Below are 19,894 nucleotides of genomic sequence, written 5' to 3' on the forward strand. Positions count from 1 at the left end.
CGAAGTTCAGAGCCGTCAGGAGCTTGTGACTCCCTCCGGATTCAAAAAGACAGCCGCGTCCTCAGGTGCCAGACCCTTTCTGCACGTGAGCCCCCTACCTCTGCACTTTACTTCCGCAGCTCCTCTGGCTCTCAGTTTGCTTTTCTTTCCTTCTGGTTGGAGAATTTACACTCAGCCAGCCTTCCTGTAGTTCTGGATGATATCTGTTTTGTGTTTTTGATGTATTATTCAATTGTTGTGGGAGGCAGCAATTTCCCGGTGTTTATCTATGCCGCCATCTTAGTTTCTCGTTCCCTTTTATTCTTTATTGTGTGTGTGTGTGTGTGTGTGTGTTTGTGCGCGCGCGCGCAAGCCACCATCCACTAATGAGGTTTTAATAAATAATTAACCGCTAATGTTCATTAATTATCTTCCAAAACATTTTTAGTATCCACAGTACTCCTACTCATGTTGATCCATTGACTCATCAGTCTTGTTGGACTGATGTGCCAAGCACCAGAAGAATATGGAGATGAAGTAACGATTTCTGATCTTCACAGCTAGCAAAGATGCTAGATAGGTAAACAAGTAACAACAGTATGAGGTAATGAGTTACAACTGGTACACAGACAGGATGGGCAAGGCACATCACAGGAGTGTTGGGAACAGCTTCTCAAAGAAGGGGCAGTTAACAAGTCCTTAACAGCCAGGTCAGTGTGGCCCAGTGGTTGAGCGTCAACCTATGAACCAGGAGGTCGCAGTTTGATCCCCCTCAGGGCACATGCCCGGATTGCGGGCTCGATCCCCAGTAGGGGGTGTGCAGGAAGCAGCCGATCAATGATTCATCACTGATGTTTCTATCTCTCTCTCTCCCTCTTCCTTCCTCTCTGAAATCAATAAAAATATATTGGGGGTGGGGGGTGGGGAAGTCCTTAACAATGAGGAAGTGACTCTGGGGCAGAGAAAGCAGAGATATGAAAGCTCTGTAAAGTTCAATGGCTGTAGTTCAGGGGGCAGGAAGTACAGTCACAGGAAACTGAGCTGCTCACATAAGATGATAATAGCGTTAGAAGACCTGCGAAAGAATAGGAACTATTTTATGGACAATGGAGACAAGATCTATAATGAAGCTTTTTTCCCTTATTGTTGGAAGCAGTAGTCATAGTAGCAACTATAATAACAAGGCCCTCTAACAAGTCCTATAAGGTCTGTACTAAGCAATGTACATATATTGTTTTTTTTTTTTTTTAAATATTTTATTGATTTTTTACAGAGAGGAAGGGAGAGAGATAGTCAGAAACATCGATGAGAGAGAGACATCGATCGGCTGCCTCCTGCACACCTCCCACTGAGAATGTGCCCACAACCAAGGTACATGCCCCCGACCGGAATCGAACCTGGGACCTTTCAGTCCGCAGGCCGACGCTCCATCCACTGAGCCAAACCGGTTTCGGCGTTATATATATATATATTGTTAAATTTTCACAATTCTCTGAGGCAGGTACTTCTGTTATCCCCATTTTAAGGACAAGCAAATTGAAGTTCAGGGATTAAGACACCGAAAGTCCCTGGATTATTTTGCCAGGGGTGATGCCCAGTTTAGAGGAAAAACACATGATCCTTATCATCCAGGAGTTCATACTGTGGCTTTATTTCTAACTAAGGTGTATTGAATCTTATTTTTGTCTCTTTTACACTTAATATAAATTCTAAAAGAATCAATTGCAAAAAAGTACAATATTGCTAATGGCCAGACCTTTCATCATGAGCATACAAGTTGCTGCATTGGCTCATCTGACAATATCATATTCACATTTTATAATATCTGTGAAAATCAGTGCAAAAGACTGAGGTTAACAATAGCTCTTAAATACACTTTTGGTTGCTGTGTTCATCAGTGTGCAGAACAGGATGTCATCTAGACCAGCTCAGAGAAGGCCATACAGCTGTGCCAGGGGCACACTTGTGGCCATTCACTCCCTTTTCCAGGATGATACGCTCACTACTGTAGGTGGATGGCAACATACTTTATGCTGCTTAATCATTTGGTATTACGTGCTGCTTTTATTCTCTTTACAAATTATTCCCAGTAAATTATGACACATGACTAGTAAATTAAGATTACCATCCTTCCTTTCATTTCCTTTCAGCAAAGTTATTTTAAAACTATCTTTATGAATCTTAGAAATTACAATACTATACCCTGGATACTAGCTGCCAGGTAAAAGGAAAATATATTGTCTCAAAGGAACTCATGGCTAAGGCTTTGCCTTTAAATGCTCTGGTTGGATTGAGTGGTAAAAGAAGATGTAAAATGATCCCACTGAGATGCTACACCGAGGGATCACATTGGTCCTACCTCACAAGCACAGCATTCCTTCCCACTGACTTCAAGATCAAGGATGACATACAAGGACGTGTTGAATTGATACTCATTAGGGTGCAAGTCTTAAAAATAGTAGCTGAAGGCATCTAAAATTTTGAATACAACACTTTTTTGCATGCTCATAATTACACAATATATAACTGTAGAATTACACAATGGTAATAAAATGAACACGCAAAATTATAAATTATTTGTATTATAAAATAAACACCCAAATGTACAATGTGGAGATTCAGACACAAGCACATGTTTGAGAACTGAAGATGAATGCTTTAGGTTCCTCTCCTGCTGAGCAATCATCAGGAAGGAGGGAATCAATTACGAAATACAGAATGAGCTCAGACAAGTGCTGGGAGTGGTCAGGGAGCAGGTATGAACTCCCTCTCTTTATAAACTCTTTGCATTCAACAGCACACATGGCTGGGGAAGATGTTATGATAGTCAGGAATTTAGATTCCACACCCAAGAGCTTATGTGAATGTGCAAAGAAAAAGGAAACTTCGCTGGGGAAAGCATTCATTACATGACAAGTGCAAGGATACCTAAAGTACAAGACTAGGCTGTCTGTCGATGAGCTTTACAGTAGGGTATGAAGACATCAGTGCCCCAGGATCCCATTTGATGTAAATGCAATGCCTAGAGAACAGGGAGCCTGGAAAGACCAAAGTACATATTGAACTGGGCACAGCTTTCAAATTTCTGATGGTGTATTTCTGGGAGTTAGAACTGGAAGAGTTTTTATAGATTGTCATACCCAAAGATGACAAATAGATTTCAGCTTGGGTGACAATGGTGACTAACTGTACTCGCTGTTGTGGGCACTGTGTTGGGAAGGAGTCTGGAGCTGTTTCCGGTTTCAGAAGAAAAGAATGCCATGAGTGATTAGTAATGTTGGTCATGGTTAGAAAGCAGGGTGTGGCACATATGCACCTTATCTGTCATCCCTCATTCTGCAGATGGGAAAACTGATCATCTGAGATGTAGAGTGAAGTCCAGAATTCTGGTCTCCAACTCATACAAATGCTGTCTCTACCACATTGCCTCTTTGCCTCACTCATGCATTATGCCATCACATGTTCAATTAAGCTTAATAAACATCAATGTCAGGCAGCTTTGGGAATGATGAACTCAATGTTCTCATGCCACTGCACAACTAATTTGGGAGATAGCAAACAATTCACTGCATGAAAACAGTAGGGTATGAAGTTTCTAGAAATGAAAGTGGTATTTGATGGATGGCTAACATCCTTTCTAGTAACTCCAGAATTCATTCTCTCTCTCTCTCTCTCTCTCTCTCCCCCCCCACCAGAAAAAAACATTTTATTTGTTTCATAAAAGTGATTGAAATAAAATCCCCAAGTTATAAAGTAAATTTCCACCAAGAAAATGTTTAGTATTCATCTATATAATAAAAGCCTAAGCGACCATTATGGCAGAATGACCGGTTGCTATGATGTGCACTGATCACCAGGGGGCAGACACTCAATGCAGAAGCTGCCCCCTGGTGGTCAGTGCGCTCCCACAGGGGTAGTGTCACTCAGCCAGAAGCCAGGCTCACAGTTAGAGAGCGCAGCGGTGGTGGCAGGAGCCTCTCCCGCCAACATGACAGCACTAAGGAGCAGTGAGCTGAGGGGTAAGGAGCAGTGAGAAGGCAGGCGGTAAGGAGCGAGGGCTCTGGGACTGCGAGAGGGCACAGGCCAGGCTGAGGGACCCCCCAGTGCATGAATTTCGTGCACTGGGCTTCTAGTACAATAAAACAGTCACAAGCTCATGTGAATTGAATGGAACTTGATTGGCTCTACTACTTACTAGCTTCGTTTTCCTGGTCAAGTTAAATCTTTCAGTACTCAGTCTGAGGTACAATGGGAAAAGTAACAGCACTTACCTTCTGGATTGTAAGGATTAGACTCTAATCCTTACAGCAGTTCTCAACCTGTGGGTTGCGACCCCTTTGGAGGTCGAATGACCCTTTCACAGGGGTCGCCTAAGACCATCTTGCATATCAGATATTTACATTACGATTCATAACTGTAGCAACATTATAGTTATGAAGTAGCAATGAAAATAATTTTGTGGTTGGGTCACAACATGAGGAACTGTATTTAAAGGGCCAGAAGGTTGAGAACCACTGGATTAGAGGAATAATTATATGTAATGTTCTCAGAAACTGAGCATTGGCCAATGTTATTATGATAATATAGCACCTTTTCCTCAGTGAAGCCTTTCATGCTTATGCCAATCCCCTCTTTCCAACCACAAAAAGCTGGTTATCCTTTCTAAGAACCCATCACTCTATCTTACAAAACCTGTCACCCTATAGCAGTGATTTTCAACCAAGGTTCCGCAAGAAGCAAACTGTTTTTATTGATTTTAGATTTTAGCCTAAAAGGAGAGGAGAGGGAGATACAAACATTGAGGAGAAAGAAGCATCATAGCCTGCCTTCTGCATACCAGCTAGTGGGGATCAAGTCAGTAACCCAGGCATGTGCCCTGACTGGGAACCCAACCAGTGACCTGTTGGTACATGGGACGATGCTTAACTAACTGAGCCACACTGGCCAAACTGCAAGAATTTTTAAAACATGCAATATTTGACTATTTAGTCAGAGACACGGCCCTCTTTTCTCTTAGATTATCATATAAAAAAAAATGACATCAGCCAACACAACAACAGCCATCCAGTGTGAATGAATTAAAATTATACCTATTTTTCTGTCAGATCGGCAAAAAATATATTATTTGGTGTGCCACAGAATTTTAGTAATTAGTTTATGTGTGTCATAAGATGAAAAAGGTTGAAAATCGTTGCCCTATATAATCATTACTTAATTACACGCTGAGCCCCGCTATCAGACCAGTGATTTTCACTCTTTTATTGTGATAAGAAAGGTCTTTTACACTGTGACCCCATATACAGGCACATAATATCTGAAACAAAAGTTCACAAAACAATGCTTATCCATACTATGCATATTGCACTCTAGTATTTTCTTTGACATTTCATTTGGTAAAAACTGTAGTTGTGAGGGATTTGGGTTACACAGATGTATGGGTTTTTTTAAAACTCAGCAAATGTACTTTAAAGATTCGTGCATTTATTATACGCAAATTTTACAAAAAGAAACTAATACTCTGGTTAATTATATAATGTTGAAGTATTTGGGCAAACTGTATTGATATTTATACTTCGAAATGCACTAAAAACTAAGATAAATTGATAGATGGTCAGATATATGATAAAGTAAATATAGTAAAACATTAATGGAAGAATCTAGGTGGTGAGTAAATGGGAATTCACTTTGAAATTCATATATATATAAACTTAGTGGACCTTTAATTTGTTACAAATTTTCCACAGTGTAACCTGGTAGAATGTAACAAAAAAAAAATCATGAAAATAATTCTAGCTTTTAACTCAAGCATTTCAGTCCTGGGAATCTATCTTAAAGTATAATTAAAAATCCATATGCATGAAAATTCATAGCAATATTATTTATAATAGTAAAAAAATGAAACTAGCTCAGATACTTCAAACTCAGAACTAAGTGTTAAATGAACACTAACTTGCTGTCTTTCACCATTAAATAAATACTCAGACTATGCAGAAGAATAGAAAACTATAAAAGGGAAAAATGTAGATAAAATAATGTTAAGTCACAAAATCAGGGTACCAAATTCTATACTTATATAGATTACAATGATGCAAAAGGGACATCTCAATAGCTAAAGATTAGCCAAAACTGGTTTGGCTCAGTGGATAGAGTGTCGGCCTGCGGACTGAAAGGTCCCAGGTTCGATTCCGGTCAAGGGCATGTACCTTGGTTGTGGGCACATCCCCAGTAGGAGATGTGCAGGAGGCAGCTGATCGATGTTGCTCTCATCGATGTTTCTAACTCTCTATCTCTCTCCCTTACTCTCTGTAAAAAATCAATAAAATATATTTAAAAACATAAATAAATAAAAATAAAATAAATAAATAGCTAAAGATTAAAAAGAGGCTAGATAGAAATCATACAAAAATAAAGAGAAAAAAAAAAAGAAAAAAAAAAGAACAGACAGATGAACCTTGAAAGCATTATGCTAAGTCCGTGGTTGGCAAACTGCGGCTCGCAAGCCACATGCGGCTCTTTGGCCCCTTGAGTGTGGCTATTCCTAAGCCTTAGGAGTACCCTAATTAAGTTAATAACAGTGTACCTACCTATATAGTTTAAGTTTAAAAAATTTGGCTCTCAAAAGAAATTTCAATCGTTGTACTGTTGATATTTGGCCGTTGTACTGTTGATATTTGGCTCTGTTGACTAATTAGTTTGCCGACCACTGTGCTAAGTGAAAGAAGCCAGTCACAAGGACATTTATATGGAATGTCCAGAATAGGGAAATCGACAGACAGAAGTAGATTAAAGATTGCCAGGGGATGAGGTTTCAAGGGGTGAGGCCTAAGAGGTATAGGGTTATGGTGATGGTTTCACAACTATCCTATCCTTTATAATAAAAGCCTACTATGCAAATAGTCCCCTCCAGTGGTCATTTGACTGGAAGTTCTACTGCTCGCTATGATGTGTGCTGACCACCAGGGGGCGGTGCAGAACATGGCGGGCGTCAATGATGTAGCGCTGGCAGCAGGTGGCAGTGGAGGCGCTGCCAGCCCCAATGGGCCTCGACAAGAGTGGGACCATGGCGGGATGGTGGAGCAGGTGAGTGCGCGACATCAGGTCAAGGCGGGTGTGAGTGGGGGTCGATCACCCAGCAGATGGTGACCAGCAGCAGTAGCGGGGGGTGGGGCTGCCGCCCGGCTCCCAGGTGCTGAGGGAGCTGGTGGCGGGCCTGGACCTGATCAATTGCCCCACAGGCGGGATGGTGGAGCAGGTAAGGGGGCAGCACCAAGCCAAGGCGGGTGCCAGGTGGGGCTGCAAGGCTGGGGGTGCAAGCTGGGCCTGAGAGGCCGGGGGTGTGAGCTGGAGAGATAGACAGACTAGACTAGCTGTGGGCAAACTACGGCCCGCGGGCCAGATCCGGCCCATTTGAAATGAATAAAACTAAAAAAAAAATACCGTACCCTTTTATGTAATGATGTTTACTTTGAATTTATATTAGTTCACACAAACACTCCATCCATGCTTTTGTTCCAGCCCTCTGGTCCAGTTTAAGAACCCATTGTGGCCCTCGAGTCAAAACGTTTGCCCACCCCTGGACTAAACAATCAGAAAGAGCTCCCAATGGCCCAACTAGAATGATCTGAACAACAAATAACATACTGGATTATAAACTTTAACAGGAAGACAAGCAACACAATAGAAAAATGGACCTGAAAATACATTTGAACAAAGAGGATAAATGAATGGCTACCATCATTAACTTTTAGGAAAATGCAAATTAAAACCACAAGAAGCCCAGAAGGCATGGCTCAGTGTTGGGCGACAACCTATGAAACTGGAGGTCACCGTTCGATTGCAGGTCAGGGCACATGCCCAGGTTGGGGGCTTGATCCCCAGTCGGGGGCTTGTATGAGGCAACCGATCAATGATTAGCTCTCGTCATTGATGTTTCTGTCTCTTTACCTCTCCCTTCCTCTCTGAAATAAATAAAAATATATTTATTTTAAAAAACAAACACAAGAAGATACCACCTCACACCCCCTTGAATAGCTTTCATAAAAAAGACAGAAAATAAGTGTTGGCCAGGATGTGGAGATACTAGAGCCCCATATAGTGCTGGTGGGGATGTAAATGTTACAGCTACTTTGGGAAACAAGTTGGCAGTTTGTTAAAAAGTTAAACACATATTTACCATATTATCCAGCAATTCAAAGTATATACTCGAGAATTGAAAACATATCTGCACAAAAAAGACTTGTACATGAATGTTCATAGAATCATTATTCACAATAACCCCAAAGTGGAAACAAGCTAAATGTCCATCAGCTATTGAAGAGATGAACAAAATATGGTAAATCTACATACAATAGAAAACAATTTATCAACAAAAGGGAACAAAATACTGCTACAAAAAAATGATGAATCTTGAAAACACTGTTAAGTGAAAGAAGCCAGTTGCACAATTCTACTATTGTATAATTCCATTGATATGAAATATCCAGAAATGGCAAATTTATAGGTAGAAACTGTATTTGTGGTCACCTAAGGCCAGGAAAGAGAGGTTTGGGGCAAAATGGGGATAGGATTCTTTTTGGAATGATATAAATGTTTTAACAACTGATTGTGGTAATCTTTGTACAACTTTGTAAATTTACTAAAAATCATTATACATGTACATTATACAGAGTTCAGAGTTACCATGAAATAAGTGGAAAAGAAAGAAATTATACCAAAATGCATTTTGCTTAAATCTAGATGGTAGGATTAGGGGCAATTTTTATTCTCAGTCCTTACTTTATTTCCCAAATTTTAAGAGATGTGTTACTTTTTATAAGTCACACAAAGTTTGTTTACAAGTTGAGTTGCATTATATTATTTTGTGAAATTATCCAAGTGAAAATGTTTATTCTGAATAAAGAAGCTATTGTTTCACTTACTTTGGCATTTCTAAATGCTACATTTCTTTAAAATATGTAGTGTTTTTCAAAATGGATGTGCTGAGGGCATCTAATTAGTATGGCCTAAACAAAGAGACTGTGAAAATAGCAACTGCTCAGTTCTATTTGCCACACCAAATCCATTCAGTCCATAGGCCTTGGGTTTAGCTTTTCCTGGATTTCTCCATACTTAAATAAGAGGAAATCACACTGATCAGTAGCAGATTTCCATCTAAGTGGAAGCATTTTCCTCAGAGTTTGTAATATGCTGTATTTTCTTTTATTAGACCCTAAAACAATTTGTTTCTTTGCTTCAAAATTTATTAGAATTCTACAATGTTTCCGTTTTCTCATCTGAATGGAATGACAGCTGCCTCTGACTTATAGTGAGGACTAAATGAGATAAAAGTCATATAAAGTACTCCACAGAGTTCCCCTTTTCTTCCTCATCCTCCCCAGCATATGCCAGATATTCTTCCGGACAGACTCTTCCCTATTTCAGTTCCACTAAAATTGGACAAGAAACCTGCCACCTACTCTTTCTTTCTTTTTTTTTTCCATCTATTCTCCTGCCCCTTGTTCCTCCATTTGGCTTTCTAAACCTCTTTTATGATTCAGCATACACTTTAGTAGCTTCCTCTGAGACTTTTACTTTTGTTAAATCTCTGGGTCACTCAAGAAATATTTTAAAAAATATTTCTATTGATTTCAGAGAGGAAGGGAGAGTTAGAAACATCAATGATAAGAGATAATCATTGATCGGCTGCCTCCTGCACACCCCGCACTGGGGATCGAGCCCACAACCCGAGCATGTGCCCTTGACTGAAATCAAACCCAGGACCGGCTAGGGCAAGAAATATTTCAACAACAGTTTGGCCCTGGCCAGGTAGCACCATGGTTAGAGCATTGTCCCAATACACCAAAGTTGTGGCTTCGATCCCTAGTAAGGGCACATACAAGAATCAACCAATGATACCTTGGCTGGTGCCGCTCAGTTAGAGCGTTAGACCGAACTCTGAAGGGTCACAGGTTCAATTTCTGGTCAAAGGCACGTACCTGGATTGCAGGTTCCATCCCTGGCCCAATTGACTAATTCCTGTCCGGTGGAGCTCAGTTGGTTGGAGAATCTCTCATACACCAAAAGCTGGTGGGTTCCATACCCAGGTTGCCGGTTCGATCCCAGGTCCAGGCATGTGCAGGAGGCAACTGATCAATGTTTCTCTCTCACATCAATGTTCTCCCTCTCTCTTTAAAAAAAATAAAAATGGTGCATTGTTTAATTAAAAGAAAAAAGAAGTATTTCAACAACATTTGATTAATTTGGCATTAAACACATTTATATATATATATATGCTGCTTTTTAAAAAAACTCAAATAGTTTTTAAATAGCTAAAACACTTTAAAAAGTTAAATTCCAATCAAATCCTAAAGCTATTGGTTATGAAGAAAAATTAGAAAAACACTGAGAATAAGCCTTAACAGTCTGGTCTATCATTTTTCAAACAGTGTATCTGAAAAATTTCTAAAGCTTCATGTATCTCTCAGATCTTGATCTAAAGCCATTTTGGTAAATTTATTTAAAAGTCTCATTAAATTCTGGTTCAAAACACAGTAAGCCCAAATAAGTATGGTTATTTGTAAACTTAAACATAAAACAATAAAGCAGAGATAAGCTGGAAGTTTTACTGAAAAGGGTAGATATTACATTTTTGGAGATGTTCAAGTTACCAGCCTTTCTATCCTAATTTAGGGAGGCGAATGGAACAATTTGTAAGGTCTTTATAGCAACATGATTAAGGCAGGGGAAAAAATATTTCAAAAACTGAGGATGAGGCGCTCTCCCTCCAGGGAGCATGCCCGTGTCATTCCCTCCCCGACCCCCGACAGGCACATATCCCATAACCACTAAGGGACCCCATGAGACTTATTACCAGGGGAGCAATGGGCAGCAGCTCCTCCGGGCTAATGCCCTGAACCTGCCCCCAGGGCCCCCTTTTCTCTGGCTTTCCCAGGGAGCCAAGGCAGCCCAGCCTAGCTCTCCTGTTGCTTCTTCTATGCTAAGCCATTCCTTGTTTCACTATGCAAAGTATATTTTTGTGCAGTCAATAAATTCTTGTCTGCTTTTCTACAAAACAAAACTGAGGATGAGCACTTTATATACTATAAATAGACCATGACATTGTCTATTTGAAAGTACTTGTTTTATTTTTATTCATTAGCCATCTGTGTGTGTGTGCGGAGTGGGGGATGGAGGGGTTGAGAATAGACTGTCCACCAGTCATTTTCCAGAGAGCTATCCACGATCAGATCTGTTGGTGGAGGGATATAAACTGCTAATGGCTGGCACTCAAACGAGCCTGTTGTTATCTCGCCTTCCATTCTTTTTTTTTTTAATATCTTTTTAGTGATTTCAGAGAGGAAGGGAGGGGGAGAGAGAGAAACATCAGTGATGAGAGAGAACCATGCTGCTTCCTACACGCCCCACACTGGGGATCGAGCCAGCAACCGGGGCATGTGCCCTTGACGGGGGCATGTGCCCTTGACCGGGAAGCGAACCGTGACCTCCTGGCTCATAGGTTGACACTCAACCCCTGAGCTACGCTGGCCAGGCTCCTCCCACTCTTTTGAGAAAAGAGAATCTGCTTTTAGACTAGTAACTGGATTTAACCTTCCCGTTACTACACACGATGGAGATACTATGTATCTTTCAAAATCAAAATAAAATTTTTCTTCTAAAATTACATTTTATTTATTTAGTAATCCTTATCTGAGGACATGCTTAGAGAGAGGAAGGGATGGGGTGCGCAGGAAGGAGGGAGGGAGGGAGAGAGAGAGAGAGAGAGAGAGAGAGAGAGAGAGACCAATGTAAGAGAGAAACATCAATCAATTGCCTTCTATACACACCCAGACAGAAATCGAACCCAAAATCCAGATATGAGCCCTGCCCAGGAATCGCACCGGCAACCTTTCAATGCACCGATGATGCGCCAATCAACCGGGTCACTTGGGCTAGGCTCATTTATTTGGTTATAGTAGCAGGTAATTTATTTTGAAATTTAAAATAGGGAACTAAATTTTTACTTCGACATAACGGTTGGCATGGGTTAGAAACAGCTCTGTGTGGGTAGTTTTATATTAAATTGTTCAGTTAAAATTAGCCACACAAATTAAATATTTGTGCTTAATGACTAAAAACCTTCACTGAATTTTTGATTAAAATGACACACAATATCTTAGTTTTAAAGAAGCAACAGGGACCAGAAATTTAGAAATCTGGCTGGGATCCTCCAGGATTTGATACTGTTAAGTTACAATGCGTCAATAAGGAGGGACTCCAGAAGACAACTAGGATTACTATGTAATACTTCCCATTCTATAAAATGGTGAGTCAAGTTTCATCCTCAAATTAGAAAAATACTTCAAACCAGAGGTTCTGCATTCTGATCAATTTAACTTCTGTATTTCTTAACTTAGATTCTGTTTATTCTTTTTTTTAAATATGTTTTATTGATTTTTTACAGAGAGGAAGAGAGAGGGATAGAGAGTTAGAAACATCAATCAGCTGCCTCCTGCACACCTCCCACTGGGGATGTGCCTGCAACCAAGGTACATGCCCTTGACCGGAATCGAACCTGGGACCCTTCAGTCCACAGGCCGACGCTCCATCCACTGAGCCAAACCAGTCAGGGCGATTCTGTTTATTCTTTTTGGACATCTGATTTTCCCTAAAAACTGGGAAAGACATACAAAGATAAATTCTTCTTATACATTATCCCTCTTCTGAAGAGTAGTGAGTAATCCAGTAGCATTGCATTAGGATTCTTATAGAGTCAAGTCCAATGTTACAGGTTTTAAATTCAAATCAAACTAATTTAGAATTCTAAGTAATTTAGAATCAAAATTTGATATGCTGATGGCTCCTATGACGTGGACAAACTTCATTGGGGTGCAGAGGAATCTCACTTTACATAAAATATATCTCTGAGAATTTGACTATAAATTAAAGTGCAACACTCAAATTACAGAAATTGTTTCAATAAAATAATCACTTCATAACTTATTTGCAATTAATAATTTGTTTCAACATTATAAAGTCTTTTACCCTAAAGTTCACATTACCTGGGGGGGAAATTAGTTACCATGTGATTTCTCTCCCCCCCCACCCCAAACATACATGAAAATAATACTATGAAACCAGAACTATGTATTAAAGGTATTATTTAAGATATTCCTAATTAAAATGTGTCCTGAGTTAAAAATCAAGCACTATTAAAAGCTATAGCAATATTTTTGGAGCCTGAAGACAATTATGGCTGCAATAACAAATTCTCTTTGCAGATCATCACTCTAAAAGAAGCAATGAAACATAAAAATTACTGTATTAAACCTCAATTTGGGAATCAGTTTACTAACCCAACAGGATATATCGTTTTTGTTAGTGACATGGCCACAACTAACTCTAATTCAAGTGAGTAATTAATGCTCCCAGTGTCTGATGGTGGCGTGAAAGACCTTCAGTGCTACAACCTGAAAGGCATTATTCATTCTGTAATATGTTTGGGGATATCACCCAATAAACCAACTCATGAAGAGAGATAAGAACAGTAGAAAACACTTACACGGTGCTTACTAAATAGCCAGGCGCTATTCATTTAATCTTCAGAATAGCTCTACTAGTTAGAGATTGTTTTTACCTCCACTTAAGTACAGATGTGAAACTGAGTCACTTGCCAAAGGTCACTCAGAAAGTGTGGAGGAAGGACCCAGCTCCTGCTGGCCAGGCTCAGGCCTTGGTGCGCTCACCACTGCTCTTTATTGCTAGGTTTGCTTCAAGACCCCAGTGATTCAGTGATGGCTGTAATGACGTGGACACACAATTTCACTGCCCATTCACTACTGTAAACCTAGCCCTGAACCTCTATACAAAAGCATTTCCTGCTAATATGGATACTTTGGCAGTTTCAATCTTGACTCCGGAGCATATGACAAAAGGTGCAATTTTAACAGACCATTTAATTTTAGTTGATCTCAACATGGAGCCTATAATGCCTCAGAAGTGGCTCAATCAGATGTGAACATTTAGAACAGTAAAGCCCGTATTACATTTATCACAGTGGGTTTAACATTTGTGATTAGACCTAAACTTCAAAATTCTTATGTGTGATTTGCTCTTCAGTGAGTTCAACTACTCTCCCTTTCTAGTTCCAATAAATAAAACATACCTGGCGAATGCTGTCCACGGCAAGTTTCAGACACCTATCTGAATTCAGTATCATTCTCGCTCAGATCCGATGTCAGGGTAAATGCAGAGCCTTTCAGGTGGCCTGCTTGGCTGCCCTTTGCTAGGAGCCTTTTTGCTTTTCTCAGTTTCATGATAAAGTGTAGCAACATGTTACAGCTTCCACTGAAATCGTCAATGGGAGATTTGAGAGCCTGCCCGTCTGTTGCTCAGAGGACATTCATTCTTAAATTTACACTCATTTATATCACACAAGATTTGAATAATGTCACAATTATTTAGCAGTGGTCAACTAAAAATATTTCAGCTGCAGGGCTATAGTAAAAGATTAAACAGCAGGCGATTTAAACTCTGAAATGCTGAGAGTGTAGAGAGGCAGCAGCGTAGTTTTGAGATCTCCCAGAATTCCCACACAGAAAATGGTGGGAATAGCTAGGACAGAAAAAAAAAATTCTACAGGCAACACCTTCACCAAAAAAACTAGGTGAAAAACACCCCCTGGAACTTTAGAACAGAGTTTTTCAGGCAGGTGTGCTATAAGAACGTTTAAAACATGCGATAGCAGACTATTTAGTCAGGGACAGTGACCTCTTATCCCTTACAGTCAAATAGAAATATGATAATAGCCGCCGGTGTGAACGAATCAAAATTATATCCACTTTATTTTATTTTTGTCAGATTGGCAAATTGCTGCAGAATTTCAGTAATTAGTTTGTGTGTCATGAGTAAAAAGAGGGTGAAGGTTGCTGCTCTCGAACACGAATGGGTAGGATCAAACTACCCTGAGCAACAAGACGTGGGTGACCACAGCTGTGCTGACAGAGCCAAATTTAGAAAAAGTGAATTGTAAGGGTAAAAAGAGCCAAGGAGCCCGGAAATCACCAAGTCATCATCCAAAGAAAGCTCTCCACCCTTGAAGTGAGAACCCCAGGAGTGAATCTATGAGCCACAGTGGGAACAGAGGAGGCCTGGCAGGGTCCCTTTTGCCAATGAGTCCAATCCCCAACCTTGAAGACCTGGAAACACCCAGCAGAACCTCTTTTCTGGAAGGACAGACCCCGAGTGGAGAGAAAATGTTGAGGGTAGAACACAATGTATGTGTTAAAACACAGCTAGCTGGCAGTTACGGCTGATGATAGCTGGAACAGGGTTAGGGTGATCAAACAGTACTGAAATCAGGACAAGACATTATGTGCCGCTTGGTATGATACATTACAAAGTATACTGCATCCCCAATGGAGAAGTATTCTTGCCATGAAACTGAAAAGGTGAATCAAACCTAGCCTCTACACCTAACTTCCAGTTTATAGAAAATATGGAGGGGAAAGGAATGTGCTAAACAATACCAAAAAAATTGCAGTCACCAAATGTGGGAAATTCTACAGGATAAATTAACCGTGGGGCATGAGGAGAAGGAAAATCAAAAAATAAAGTCATATCAGCTAAATAAAAGATATAGATTTCGGGGGGGAGGGGATCCTGATTTGAAATCACCAACTTTTTAAAAACACACACATTATTTTAGATAATTAAAGGCAACTGAATATGGACCAGGCATTAGACTATATAAAGGAATTATTAATTTTGTAGGTCTGATCGTGGTATTGTGGTATGTTTTTTTTAAAAAGGTCCTAATCTGTTGAAGATACTTAGGGAAGCATGTACCAGTATATTATATGATGGTTGGGATTTACTTTGAGACATTCCTGGGGCGTGCCGAGGGAGCGTGAGGCCGTGAATTCTGTTTCAAGGTATCTATGAGCTAGTTGAGTTGAAAATTTATGGACAAGAAATTATCATTGAAATTAAATGGTGGCAAACATGTCCAAGGAATACTGTGAGGATTTTAACCCTTTTTGAATCTTGTGGTAAATGAATGTGTGATAATGGCAAATAGTGGTAAAACAGAATATTGAAATGGTGGTAATACAAAGAAATAGTATCATCATGTTAGAAGCCTTTGAATGAGTATAAACAAAGAATGTGTTCAAAGAGAAATCAATTGCTTCCACATGTCTCCTCTCTCCAAAAGGCCCGTTGTGCTATGATGTAAAAATGGGCCCCCTGCAGTTTCATATCAAACTTTTGTTAAATACACTTGTGTCAGTCAAAAAAATCCTCAGACAGAAAGAACAGGATAGATGAAAGAATAGCAAATCTTGATAACTGTTGATAATGTACACCTTTTTGTTCCTGCAAGACTAAATAATTTCAAAATATAAAGTTTTAAAAAGTCTATGCACAATTTATAATATCAGATCACTATATTAAAGCTATATGGTGTGGTTCGTGGTGGAGCATCAACCCAAGAACCAGGAAGTCACGATTTGATTTCTGGTTAGGCCACATGCCCGGTGGTGTTGCAGGTTCAATCCCAGTAGGGGATGTATAGGAGGCAGCCAATCAATGATTCTTTCTCATCATTAATGTTTCTATTTCTCTCTCCCTCTATCTTCCTCTCTCTGAAATCAATTAAAAAAATAAAATAAAACAAGGAGGAAAGGGTAATAAGAGTTATTTTAAAATGCTCCTAAAAATTCTTCAATCTTTTTGTGTGTGGGGTAATTGTCATGTACTTTAGGTTAGTCTGTAACAGAAAGACAAAACTAAAGGTTACTGTTGTTTAAAGAGATCTATAATAATAAAAGCATAATATGCTAATTAGACAGGACAGCCGAACAACCTTCTGGACAACCTCCCGGATGAAGCCGTGGCAGGCAGGGGCTGAGGCAGAGGTGGCTAGGAGTGATCAGGCAGGAAGGCGGGCAGTTAGGGGCAATCGGGCAGGCAGGCAGAGTGGTTAGGGGCGATCAGCAGGCAAGCAAGTGGTTAGGGGCAATCAGGCAGGCAAGCAAGCAGTTAGGGGTGATCAGGCAGGCAGGCAGGGTGGTTAGGGGCAATGAGGCAGGTAGGCGAGTGGTTAGGGGTGATGAGGCAGGTAGGGAGTAGTTAGGGGTGATGAGGTAGGTAGGTGAGTGGTTAGGGGCGATGAGGCAGGCAGGCGAGCGGTTAAGAGCCAGCAGTTCCTGATTGCAAAAGGGATGTCTGACTGTCAGTTTAGGCCTGATTCCGCTTGATGTCCGACTGACAGCTTAGGCTCGCATCAGTCGGATAGCCTTAGCGCTGCTGTGGAGGCGGGCCACTGTGCTTGCCAGCCATCAGCCCGGCTTGTGGCTGAGCTGTGCTCCGCCTGTGGGAGTGCACTGACTACCAGGTGGCAGCTCTTGCATTGAGCATCTGCCCCCTGGTTGTCAGTGTGCGTCACAGCGACTGGTTGTTCCGCTGTTCGATTTGCATATTACCCTTTTATTATATAGGATTATTAGATAGGATAAGTTTTTGTGAAATTTTTGCCAAATTTAAAACATTCTCCAAAGAGAAAACTGTAACATTTCCAAGGCAAGGTGAACATGTCTGGTGTCATTATTTTGAACATTCGCCCTTGATGCTCCAACGGGACCAACCTAATTTCTAAGATTGTTAAATTATTACCTAGGAAAGTTTTGACCATTTCCCATTGTCACATTTTCCAGTCATTTGATTCTCATGTTTGTAGACCTAGTTGTTCACTTTTAGCCTATGTCCAGGAGGGACTCAGCTCCAGGCAATTCTTTATTTCCTTCAATTTTGACATCTCTGTGAGTTAGCTGTTATACAATATTATCACAGCCTACAGCTTTCTGACTCATAGTACCCAGGAGACAATTCAGGAATGAACTTGGACTAGAATTTTATATAACATGCTGAGTTTCCTAAAGGTTTTGGTGCCTATTTGTCTATAATTTGTGAAGGCCCTTTTCCTTTTCTTTACCACACAATATATTATTTGAAGAGTTCAAGTGCCCTGCAATGTATTTCTATAATTTTCTTAGCCACAGGAAACTACTGTAATGAGAAGTAGATATCTGATCTTATTTGGCAGGTCAAACCATAGTGCCAGTCAAAGCTGACTCCTCCTTTTCGGTTCCATCTGCGTTATACAGTTTGCTTCTTTGGTTTTTGAACACTTGCCATATCTCAAAAATCTTCCTCTGTGCTCTAATATTCATTTTTTTCCTATATTTATAAATGTAAACACTACATAATTTCCACAAGTGACTGAATCACCTCAAAACTACCTAAAACAGATGTCAAAAGTACAAATGATGTGATGTATAAATATCTAATCATTATGTTGTACACCTGAAACTAATATAGTGTATGTCAACAATTAAAAATAAATTTTAAAAAAAGACAAAATAAATAAAAAAGCAATATTGAGTCCATTGATAGAATGGTAGGAGGAAGAGAAGGAGAGACTTTATTATTTCTTGTTTCCAAATACACATACACACTCATTGATGTAAGAATTGGAACCACTTCCTATTCTACTAAGGGACTGTGGAATGACCCAGAACTCTTATCTCAGCCTCTCTCCTCCCCATGGAGGTAAGAATACAAATTACAACTTTTTGAGATGATGCAAAAAGATGACTTAATTGTTTGTGAACAAGTTTGAGCTCTTTGTTAGAAGGATGTCAGGTACACAGTCAGCTGGATATTCAGGTAAGTAATTACAGGGCATCATATAGTTCTCAAAGGCAGAGTTAAAACTCTTTGTACATCAGGCTTTATAATAATTGGGAAGAAGGCATCTGGGTGTTAACTACTCTGAACTTATTTAAAAGTCTGGACTTCCTTAACATACTTTTGCTGACATAATATATATATGTATATATAACAAGTACCTTTTTGATCAGATAGAATAAACACACACGTTTCTAAGATTAGCTAATGGAAAAGAAAAAAAGCACCCTGAAATTCTAAACTGATTAAAGATATAAACAGGCATTCGTAAAGATCATCAGTAGTACACTGAAACCAAGAATCAATGGGAGTTAAGGAGGGATGAACAGACTGAAGAAAGGACAGAACAAATAGGCAGTTCCAAGGGAGAGACCGAAGAGAGGAAATGACTCAGCCACATGTAGGCAGGGAGTTCCAGTTAGGTGAGCTATAGGTGATAATATGCCCGGGAACGCTCATTTACCTACAGAAGACAAGATTCTAGGAGCTCACTGCAGAGTGTCTTCAGGAGTCATAGACACAAAGCACAATGTCAATAGTATAAAAAATATTCTGTCAACGGAGAAAACCTTGGTGTCCTTTATGTTCAACATCCAGGGCAGTTCTGGTCATTGAACTGTAAGAGATTACAGGTAATAAAAACTAATAAAAAATGATTGAGGGAGAGGAAAAATAGTCATATTAGTTTAAATTTAAGTTACTCATCAAACATTTATTGGGGATATCACTTTCCTATACAGTGGAGGTACATCTTTGAACAAGAGGGGAATGGGTCCTGCCCCTTTAGGAGACAATTCTGCAGATAAATGACTATGATGTGGGAAAAACATGGCCAAGGCTTGCACTGACATCATTAAAAACACTAGAGGCCCAGTGCACGGGTGGGGTCCCTCAGCCTGGCTGGCAATTGGAGCCATCGCTGGGGGGAGGGACCGCGGAAGGTTGGCTATCTGCAGGAGGTTGGCTGTGGGAGCGCACAGACCACCAAAGGGCAACCCCTGTATTGAGCATCTGCCCCCTGTGATCAGTGTGCATCATAGCGACTGTCGGAATAGTTGCTTAGACTTTTATATATATCCTAGAGGCCCGGTGCACAAACTCGTGCATGGGTGCTGTCCTGACAGGGTGGAGGCGGGCCTGGACTTGATAGGCCCTCAGGGCAGGGGTTGGGAAGCCCTTGCTGGCTGGGGTT

At 40.3% G+C, this 19,894-nt stretch overlaps 1 protein-coding gene and 1 pseudogene across 4 annotated transcripts in view; one reads left to right on the forward strand and one right to left on the reverse strand.

The window, feature by feature from the left end:
• Nucleotides 1–19,894, reverse strand: part of AP4S1 (adaptor related protein complex 4 sigma 1 subunit) — a 54,141-nt gene that overhangs the window by 25,371 nt on the left and 8,876 nt on the right. Inside the window, exon 1 of one of the 4 annotated variants that reach the window (XM_015565472.1) lies at nt 14,120–14,208. The exons of 1 other annotated variant lie outside the window; for it this stretch is intronic. The gene's annotated coding sequence lies outside the window, so the exon portion shown is untranslated. Of the gene's footprint in view, nt 1–2,338; nt 2,426–14,119; nt 14,210–19,894 lie in introns of those variants that run through there. 2 more of the 4 variants (XM_006766012.2, XM_015565475.1) reach the window with 2 other exon arrangements.
• LOC107183447 lies at nt 14,796–16,319 on the forward strand (annotated as a pseudogene).

The sequence above is a fragment of the Myotis davidii genome, unplaced genomic scaffold (assembly GCF_000327345.1).
Source record: "Myotis davidii unplaced genomic scaffold, ASM32734v1 scaffold21, whole genome shotgun sequence".
NCBI classification, from domain to species: Eukaryota; Metazoa; Chordata; class Mammalia; order Chiroptera; family Vespertilionidae; genus Myotis; species Myotis davidii.